Source organism: Aegilops tauschii, chromosome 2 (genome assembly GCF_002575655.3).
Source record: "Aegilops tauschii subsp. strangulata cultivar AL8/78 chromosome 2, Aet v6.0, whole genome shotgun sequence".
In the NCBI taxonomy this organism is placed as follows: domain Eukaryota; kingdom Viridiplantae; phylum Streptophyta; class Magnoliopsida; order Poales; family Poaceae; genus Aegilops; species Aegilops tauschii.
The window spans coordinates 145,325,905-145,336,673 of NC_053036.3; the positions used below are offsets into that span (position 1 = coordinate 145,325,905).

Here is a 10,769-nt window from a genome sequence, read left to right on the forward strand (position 1 = left end):
GATTTATTACACTCTGCAGAGGTAGCGCACTGTACCCACACCACAGAACTCATGGCCTCGCACTCTCATTCGGGTGGACCAACGGCATTCCGATGAAACCCCTCCATTGCCATGACACTCTCCCGGCCACTCCGACTTACTCCCCACTAGGCTAGTCCTGGGTGGCCCCATGCCTACCAAAGACACCAACGACCACCGTCGTGGCCAAAACATAAACGTCCCACACGGGGACAAGGTACCATAATCTCAACAATGGGCACACAAGGTTATGTCTGCTTACCGGGCTAGGGTACCACATGCCCATAACCTTCCCTCGTTGGAGGCACCGACAAGAGGCATGACAACATACCGAATAAAGGCCTTCCCATAAAGGCAAATGTGGCTGCACTGGGAAAAACTCGATTCAGTGGCACCATGACCCGGTCAACGAAATATTCAAGTTGGGTTATTAACAGGTTCAACTTAACGAGAAATTAACCTGTGTCATAACATGCCATGCAAGTACAACACAACCATATGCATCACATATCAACGGGAATGACTGAGTCAACTATATCCACACTAAGCATAAACATCAACAACTCATAACACTACCCTGGTTAGGATTAAACCTCACTTTGAACAGAATCTTTTCTAGCAAATTTATGATTTTTCTCATGCAAGAAAAATAACTCCAAATAATTACTTATATTCATAACTATATTACTTCTTCATAACAAAATTTACTTCTAGTTACTTTACCAACTTAGTTAGCTTCCAACTTTCTGTAAACTAAACATGACAACCTAAACAAACAACCAACAGAATATAAATAACATAATAGTGATTTAAATGCATAGATTAAATCATTCATTCAAGTTGCAAAATCACAAATATTGTAATGGCACCATGAAAATGTTGCTATGGCTTGCCTTAGTGCAGATGAGGTTCACAAGCCTCTTGGTGATCCTCAAGACAAGCTTCAGTCTCTGAAAATATTTATAAACACAAAAAGAAAACATCAAGAACCCTTCTGAAATTCACCAGAAAATCTAGACAGCAGAGAAAAATCTCATTTTTGGCGAGCTGCTAGATTTCCTTACACAGAACACAATGCAAAAAGAATCAATTCATTTGGACTTATGGTTAAAGAGTTTTGGCTGTTTGAAGCTCTCTGAAAAAATGAAATTTGAATTTAAATAAAAACAGACTGGGGGGGTGACGTCGAAGGCGTAAAACCTCGTGGACGCCACCACTCGTATCACTTCACGCGCGTACTGAGTGACTGACTAGCGGGCCCTGCTAGTCAGGTGAGAGGGAGGGGGAGAAGGAAACAAAGGACGGTGCGGCTTTGCTGGAGCACACACCGGTGAGGAGGGCTTCTTGGCCAAAACAAGAGGGAGGGATCAAAAGAGGAGACGGAGGCGCACCTGCCCGTACCCATAGAGTAGCTAGGGGTGGTCGGACGGTGTCGGAAACAGCCTCTCTAGCGGAGACAGCGAGCGGGGGTCGCCGGAGATGGAGACGACGGCGACCAAAGGCGACTCCGGGGGCTCCAACCGGGCGGAACAGCACCACCGAGGCACGGCGGAGGCCCTGGAAGGGAGGCCCGAGCCTGGGAGGGGCTGGAGCTACGGAGATGCCCCAAGGGGATCGCCGGCGAGCTCGAGCTTGGGGACGGCGGCCCGCGGCCTGCCCGGCCGGGCTACGGCTTTCTACAAGATCGTGGAGTGTGTGGGAGGAGTGGATGGTGCTCGAGGAGGCTGGGGAGGGCTCTATTTATAGCCGAGCGCCGAGAGGGGGACCGGGCTCCGCTGGTGGACACCTGGACACGGCGCCCGGTGACAAACGGCGTCAGTGAGAGGGGAAGAAGGCGACGCAGCTCACACGGGAACTGTGAGCGAGCGGGGACGAGCACAGGGGCACGGGGGTGACGACGAGCACAGTGTGCAATGCACTGTTGCGTTGGCCGAACCGCGCCCGTGCTCGCTGCGGCGAGCTCCGGCGTCGGCGAGCGCCAGGAGGGAGTTAAGAGGGTTTGGACGAAGATTGTGGCAAAGTTTGGCAAGCTTAGGCAGTCGGGGCAGCGAGCACGCGCACAACAGAGCGCTCGGCGGCACTCAGAGCGCGGTAACAAGCAGGTTGGCATCGTGCACACGCGTGGTCACTGCGTGAACTCTGACCTCAGGCCGACCTAAGCCCAAACTTCATGTCTGGCATGTTGTTCGCGGTAGTTTTAGAGGTTACCACACTTGGGTTTGATCGCAGGCGCAGTAGAATAGATTTCAACCGCCTGGTAAGTTTCTGGACAGTAACTTTGAGAGCTTACTGTGGTCAAACTACTGGGAGTTGGGGGCTGGGCTTTGGAGGTTAGCAATCATCTACTAAGGTGATGATGCACAAGAAAAATCACTCACAATGGAGAAAGTAAACCGGTAGTTGCTGTAGAAACTATCATTTCTGTCCAGAACAGAAAATATTTTCTGTAGCAAAAATATTCCTAAAAGGGGTGAAATATTTTTGCTGAGGAAGGTGCCCTCAGGTTCAGAGAATATTTGTGAATTTTCTTAGATTTTTGTGGGCAAGAAAAATTGGGGTTGCTTTGGAGCACATTGAGCTAGCTAGGGTTTAAGAGAGGGAAATGAATATTTTTCATTTAAGAAAAATATTCAAAATATTATTTTGAGGTGAACCAGAGAGGAAATGATAGTTGGAGAGGGAAATGAGGCACTTGGGTGAAAGTCAAGGGGTACCCAAGTGTTTATGTCCATTTGAAAGGATTCAAAACTCCAAATTTCAAAATCAAATCAACTGAAAATCAGGCAAAGAGAAGAGGGCAAATACCAGGCTGTCACAAACATTCACAATACATATCAAGCAAGCATGACAAGAGTATATGAGCAGTGGAAAGTAAAGCATGCAATTTGCAAGAATGTAAAGGGATGGGATTGGAGTGTGCAAATGCAATTTGGAGACACGGAGATTTTTTATCCGTGGTTTCGATAGGTGGTGCTATCGTACATCCACGTTGATGGGGACCTCAACCCACGAAGGATAACGGTTGCGCGAGTCCACGGAGGGCTCCACCCACGAAGGGTCCACGAAGAAGCAACCTTGTCTATCCCACCATGGTCGTCGCCCACAAAGGACTTGCCTCACTCGGGTAGATCTTCACGAAGTAGGCAATCTTCTTGCCCTTACAAACTCGATTCAACTCCACAATCTTGACGGAGGCTCCCAAGTGACACCTAACCAATCTAGGAGACACCACTCTCCAAGAGATAACAAATGGTGTGTTGATGATGAACTCCTTGCTCTTGTGCTTCAAATGATAGTCTCCCAAACACTCAACTCTCTCTCATAGGATTGGATTTGGCAGAATGATGATTGGAGTGGAAAGCAACTTGGGGAAGGCTAGAGATCAAGATTTATGTGGTTGGAATGGAATATCTTGACCTCAACACAAGTGTAGGTGGTTCTCTCTCAGAAAATGTATGTTGGAAGTGTAGGCATGTTCTGATGGCTCTCTCCACGAATGAAGAGTGGGTGGTGGGGTATATATAGCCTCCACACAAAATCTAATTGTTACAGACAATTTACCAAACTCGGTGGGACCGATTCAGAGAACTCGGTCAGACCGATTCAGTTCATAATGTGACCGTTAGGCATTTCGGTGGGACCGATATGATCAACTCGGTGGGACCGATGTGCTAGGGTTAGGGTAAAACCTCATCTCGGTTTGACCGATTACACAAACTCGGTGGGACTGATTTGGGTAATAAGCAAAACAGAGAGTTGGCCAAGTAAACTCGGTCGGACCGATTGCATATCTCGGTGAGACCGAAATTATTGCAATAGGCAACAGAGAGTTTGCAAGCCCATCTCGGTGAGACCGAGATCCCATCGGTGAGACCGAATTGATTAGGGTTTCTGGCAGTGGCTATGTCAAGAGAACTCGGTGGCGCCGGATAGATCAAATTAGTGGGGACGAGTTTGACTTTTGGTTTGGGACATATGTGGATATGAGAAAGTGGTTGAGGGCTTTGGAGCATATCACTAAGCATTTTGAGCAAGCAAGCCATTAAGCAACACCTCACCCCCTCTTAATAGTATTGGCTTTCCTATGGACTCAATGTGATCTTGGATCACTAAAATGAAAAATGTAGAGTCCTGAGCTTTGAGCTTGAGCCAATCCTTTGTCCTCATCATCTCGAAGGGGTTCCGCATCCTCTTGTCCACGCCACTCCATTGTTGAACTTATTGAAACATACTAGGTAGAAGTATTAGTCCAACAAGAGATACGTTGACATTAATTACCAAAATCATCCAGGGAGCACTTGTGCTTTCAAGCATGGAACAATCACAAATTATAGATACGTTGGAGACGTATCACTAGGCGCCACCTTTCTTTCTTTGTAGTGTTTATGTTCATCTTTTTACAAGATGGAAAGAACGTTGTTGTGTCATTTCATAAATTCAACGATGTTCTTGATCATCTTTTAGCTTTTTAGAATTTTCCACATCTAATGTAGTAACTAACTGTATATCTTGTAAATAATTCATCGTAACAAATCCCAATTAGTTTTGTACCATTAAAAGATTCACTAATCTTTCAAGCTATAACATCCTCCCACTTATTCTTTTGACAAGAAAACCCTTTTCCATGACAAACATTTTGTCTTTCATATATTTCAATGGGAGAAATCATATAAACCTACAATTCAACTGTCATCTAGCTAAATAATGTTCATATCTCATATGATTTCATTTAACAAGATCTATATGTGGTTTTCTATTTTAGTGTATATTTTGCTGAGTTATACCCCGATTATAAATAACAGATAGAATAATTCCATGATCATTCAAACGATCTTGCTAAACTTATGACTTTAGATCTATTTCTTGAAATGAAGAATCACAATATCAATTGTCATAATGATCCTTAATCTTCATTAAAATATTTGTACTCTTCAAATAAATTCTGAAATTCTGTTGAACTATTCAAATATTTCAGTCTGAGTAAAACATTTTTACTTATTTTAATGAAGTTAAATTATCCACCATACTCTGTTTCTGTCTATCGGTTTTATACATCATTATGTATTTTATCGATCATGATGATCGAATACTTCTTCTATATGAAGATTATTCCCGATGTATCCAAGCAGAGATATATTCATGTGGAACTTATCAGTCTTCTGAAGACATTTAGCATAAATTTTGTAATACTTTAAATGAAGATTTCATGAATAAACCATCAAAACTTGTGGTAAATCCAAAACATATTCTTATAATTACTTCAAAAACTATTGTTCAAAACTTTATAAGAATGGCCACATAATCCAAAATATAATGTCTTATACAATCCTAGAACGTAATAACTATTATTCGATCCTAATATAAATCTTGAAGATAGACTCCATCAGTCTTGAGTAGCGATCCCATCACCATCCTTGACTATCATCTTATTTTTATTTCTTCTCAACTTGTGAGCTTTATGTAGTTCCTATATCAGATTGCAAATTAAAAGCAATTGATTAGTATCAAATACTTATGACATACAGAAACAAGTAAAACAACATTAATATTGTATAACTTCTATACCTTTGTCTGAAGAACCGTTCTTCTTATCTGCTAAGTACTTCTTACAGTTCTGCTTCAAGTGACCCTTTTGTTTGCAGTAGAAACATTCGGTCTCTTTGCTGGCTCCGCCCTTGTTCTTCTTCTGGGAAGCGGTTTTACCGGCACCAGTAGATTTATTCTTGGACTTGCCCTTCTTCTTGAAACTGGTAGTCTTGTTGACCATCAACACTTCTTTGTTCTTCTTCATCCCAGCTTCCGCGGTTTTGAGCATAGCAAACAACTCGTTTGCACTTTTCTCCATCCCATTCATGTTTTAATTCATGATGAAACCATCGTAAGATGGGGGGAGTGAAGCAAGCACAATATCTGTACCGAGTGTTGGCGGAATTCCAAATTCCAGTGAAGCAAGCCTATCAACATAGCCAGCAAGCTTCACTATATGCTCACTCATTGCGGAACCCTCTTTCATTTTGCATTCTATCAGGGCCTTATTTAATTCAAACCATTCGGTCCTTGCCTGTTTCTTGTACAGAACTTCTAGTGATCCAATTATAAATTGAGTGGTGGGTCATTCAAAACGCTTCTGTAGTTCATGATCCATGCAAGTTAACATGAGGCACTAAACTGACTCATAGTCATCACTATGAGTAGCATAAGCAGCAACTTCTTCTGGTGCAGCATATTTTGAAGGAGCTTCACCTAGGGGTTGATCCAGCACATACTCCTTTTTAGCAAACCTAATAACAAATCTCAGGTTTCGGATCCAATCCGCATAGTTTCCACCATTTGCAGCCAACTTTTCTTTCTCAAGCATAGGGCTAAGTTGAACATATTGTGAGCCATCTACAACGGCATACATACAAATAATTTTAGGCATAATTCATAATTAATTTATAGCACTTATTGTTTAAACAAGTTTTAATACAAAGTGCACTCCCACTCAAATTAATATGTCTCATAATTAATTGTGAGTGATTCAAGATCCAAGTCTAGTTCTTAGTCATTGATGTGTGCATCACTGATGACAAGAATTTTGACCGGTGGGCAATCTTTTGCCGATCATATCTCCATATGACTTTTGTTCATCTTTCGATGCTTTGTGCTCCGTGCTTAATACTATTCTGCTAGAACTTCAAGACAACCGAGTGTTATCTGCATGCATAGTCTGACCATCCCCGCCTTACACCTCATGATCCGTTTGTGCTCATGTGTACATGTCGCACCCCGGAACGCTTCGTGTTATAGACAATTGCTACACTGGGAAGAGCACCTTTTTAGCTTGATATTTACTGTGAGAGATCACCCTAATAATTGACTGCTGCGCAATCAAAGGGTGTAAACAACAAAGGGACAAACATCTCAGGCAATTTATAATAGCATGATATGGTATAGCCATGGGCGCCGGGAGTCCTCCATGATCGTCTTCAATCTCCAGTTGAAGCGATGTGACGGCCAATATTTCGTTACCGAGGCAACTGTTTCAAAAACATTGCCGTGGCGGCAATCTCAAGAAACGTTGTCGTGGCGACTGTTTCAGAAAACATTGCGGTGACACCAAAATTTGAAATTCTGTCGTGGCACAAAATTATAGCTCCTCGTCCCGCGCCTGGTACACCTTCTCCTTGTCAGGGTCCTATGCGTATCTTTTGTCACCATCACCTGTAACCTATCTCTACGATATCTCTACTATTAAAGGAGGATCGAACGTCGTGATGGTTCGACCTCCTTCGATGGTTCGACCTCGTTCCCTGCCCTCCCCTTCTCACCCAGTAAAGAAAAACTACCCCTCGCGACCTGGTTCCACCTTCCCTCGCAGCCTTCCTTCGCGCAATTAAAAAAACAGGACCCACTCCCGTCCCACGTCCCGTCTCCCAACTCCCAAGTCCCAATCTCCCCCACCTCTCTCTCCCGATCTGTCCTCTCTCTCGACCTCATGAGAAAAATCGCCGCCGTCGCCTCCGCCCCAACACTCGTCCGCCACGATGAACTGCCCATCTCCATCGCCGTTCGATGCTCGTCTCAGTCACCGTGGCGCAGCCCGTGCAAGCCGCCCTTGTACGGCCTCCTCGCCTCCGCCGCCGCAACAACCGCCGCTTCCATGGACTACGTCGACGAGCGGCCAACCAGATCTAGTGCAGCGCTGCCGATGTCTGGGTGGAAGATGAGCGTGAGCTTCCGGGGTCAGCATACCACCGGGAAAGAGGGCAGACGGATGAGAGGGAGGCTCTCCAAGGAGGAAGCCGGCCAGCTTGTCACCAGGGGAAGCCGACCAGCATATATAGGCATGGTTGTCGTTGGCAGAGATTGTGAGTTTTTGATTTTTTTGCTGATAGGTTTTCGCCCAATAGCCTCTACTTCTTCTACTAATAGCTAGCCATGATCTCGATCTATTGGTGGTTCGTGATGGATGAATATCTTTTGTTTCTCTTGATTGGATTTGGTGTAGGTGTAGGGCTGGACTATCTTTGAGATCCTGCGGTACATGTCGGAGCATAACTGGTCGGCGTACGAGGAGGCCCTCAAGGCCAATCCGGTTCTTGCCAAGATGATGATCAGCGGTGTCGTCTACTCCCTCGGCGACTGGATAGCCCAGGTGCCAATCCAATCCAATTCCCCCTCGCTGACTGACTGTTTTACTTTTACATCCCCTTTCTGCTGCTGCAATAGCTAATTCGGTTCGTTCTTGTTTGTGTTGCTCCTGCTTGTTTTATTTGTTGATGTTTATAGTAGAAACTGAATTAATATGAGCTTACTTGCTCTACCTTTTGGTATTGTTGTACGCAATGAAGCTGACAGGAGCATGGCCTTCCTCCTGCTAATGGAAATTTCGCTGATTCATGTCATGAATAGCCAGATTTTTCGTTGCACATAGTTCAGTGAAATGATGGATTTGGACCAGCGCACTATGGATCATTAAGAAACTACAAATAGAAAATGATTAGTACAAAATGATGCCCAAGTTGTCCTGCTAATGTGCAGGCCAGATAATAGTTAGTCGTGCACTTGAAGTAGCATGTTCTTCTGAAAAATATATCTCCATGTCCATGTCTTCTTATATAATCAACTAATTAGTGTACCTACTACTCTAGCATTTCTGAGCAAAATAACAATGATAAGGACAGGTGCGCTGATAGCTAAACTGAAGTAAAATATACTGTGCAGGCATTTGAATACTTTGGTGAAATGCTAATTACTTCTCTGTAAGGGTAATAAGATAAAGATTGATGCCTCATGTGCAATCAACAGAAGTGACAAAGTATTGTCTTTTAAAATTATATAAGCTTGAGTTGTCATGACAACCAAACATTGTACATTACCAAGATATTTTTTACTAATTAAACCAAACTGAAATTGAGAAATAGAATAAGGTGCTAATACTTCTGTTGCACAAATCTGTAGGTTTGCTCATTAATTACATGCACGGATGATGTTTGTGGTACCAGGGTGCTTGAGCGCGACGACACGCCTACTTAGTTCCTAGCGCTCGCGAACGCCGGAGTTGGACGCGCCCATGCATGCATTTTAGCTCTGAGGACGGCATCGTGAACGCACGTACTCGGGTGCTCCTCAGCAGCAGTTGATCCACGTGGGGTCCTACTTGAGTTCCTCCGTCCCCTGGCAGCGAGGCAGCAGGTCCCCGTCCCCCTCTCCGTCTCCGGCATGTTGATCCCGGTGGCGTCACAGTGGTGGTGTGTGTGGTGTCATGTCACAATAAGGTAGCATCTATTCTTTCCCCACCCTAATTTTTGTGGTCAGCGTCCGGAGCCCAACCTACCGATCGTTGTCCCCAAACCTCACCGACTTCTTCGGTGGGTGCTCTTTCTTCCCCCTCTCTCGTTTCACTTGACGCTGATAGCTGATTGCTAGCATCCTCGGTTGTGCTCATGTCTTCTAAATTTGGCATGGTATGCATTTGCTTGAGATGAGGGTATGGGATGGAGGTGGCTCTAATTTCGAGGCTGTGGTTTATTGGGCTTATAATGTCGACATGATTAATGATGTGAACCGTATGTTTTGTTTTCCACAAAATAGGTTTTTTCTATGCAATATGAGGCTAGGTTTCAAGTAACATGTGCCTTGCATTCGATGGCTATACAGTAACATGCTCTCGGAGAAAAGGTTATGTTTCATGTTATTATTATCTATTGCCTTGCATTCGATGGAAAATTGACAACCGCTATGTCATATCTTTGCCCACTCATGATGCCGATAAATAGTTCAAAAAAATTAGAAAGACTTATATATTTCACTATGCTAGCTACATATGTTTATGATGGTTTATTTTCACCAAATTTTGTTGCACTTTGACAGTAGACTATGTGATAATTTGTAATAGAGTTCAGAGAAACTGGCAACACACAGTTCCAAAAGAGTGCAATGCACATGGAAGGAAAGACTGTAGTATTAGCTGTTGTAATCTATGAAATTTCGTACTCCGTGAGTAAGGTTAAGAATGACCAACTGATTGAACTTGTTCACAACGTTAACAGTAATCATGATAAACTTAGTATTCCTGACTTTCTATTTCTTGTTGTTTTCTACTGTGGACCTATTTGCAGGTTTTTACAGAGGAATTAGTTTAGGTGTTACTGGTTCACTTGCTACAGCTGAAACATATTTTGCTGTTATTGTTATTGAATGAACTAAGATATGGCTGGAGCACACTAATCCTAATCTAAGAGGTCATTTCTCTCACTTATTTGTTGGAGGAGTTAGAGAGAGAAATTTTTTTATGACCACTGTGTTTTCTTTCCAGAAAATCTGCATGACGTGGCCTAAATTTATATTGGTTCTCAGCATGTTACTAGGATCTTGCTGCACAAATGGATTTTTGTATGTCCTGCATGGAGTTCTCGATAAGTTAATCCTTGTCATTTTTTAGTGCCACCAATGCATGTGGTCTTTGTATATTAAAACTTTTCCGGTCTCTGTTTTGGCTCATGTAATACTTACCGATACGATTTACTTGTTCATCAGAATAATGTGTTGATTCCTTGACACAACATAAGCTTTTTTTCAAGCTCATTCCAGGAGATACACTTGCATCTTTTATCTATGTGACGTGCCTTGTGAAATTATGAAACAAGGAATGCATGACCAAGGCTCCAACAAATCATCAGCACTAAATGCTACAGAAGGAAATGATCTATGCCATCTGTTTTATCTAGAGAGATCATGATGTGAAGGTTTTCAATGTAGGGTACTGG

At 43.4% G+C, this 10,769-nt stretch overlaps 1 long non-coding RNA gene across 1 annotated transcript; it reads left to right on the plus strand.

The window, feature by feature from the left end:
• The first annotated feature begins 7,423 nt into the window (after positions 1–7,423).
• LOC109762587 (uncharacterized) lies at positions 7,424–10,562 on the plus strand. Its single transcript, XR_002232755.4, has 3 exons — positions 7,424–7,868; positions 8,009–8,155; positions 8,962–10,562. It is a non-coding gene; the product is annotated as an uncharacterized lncRNA (long non-coding RNA).
• The last annotated feature ends 207 nt before the right edge of the window (positions 10,563–10,769 follow it).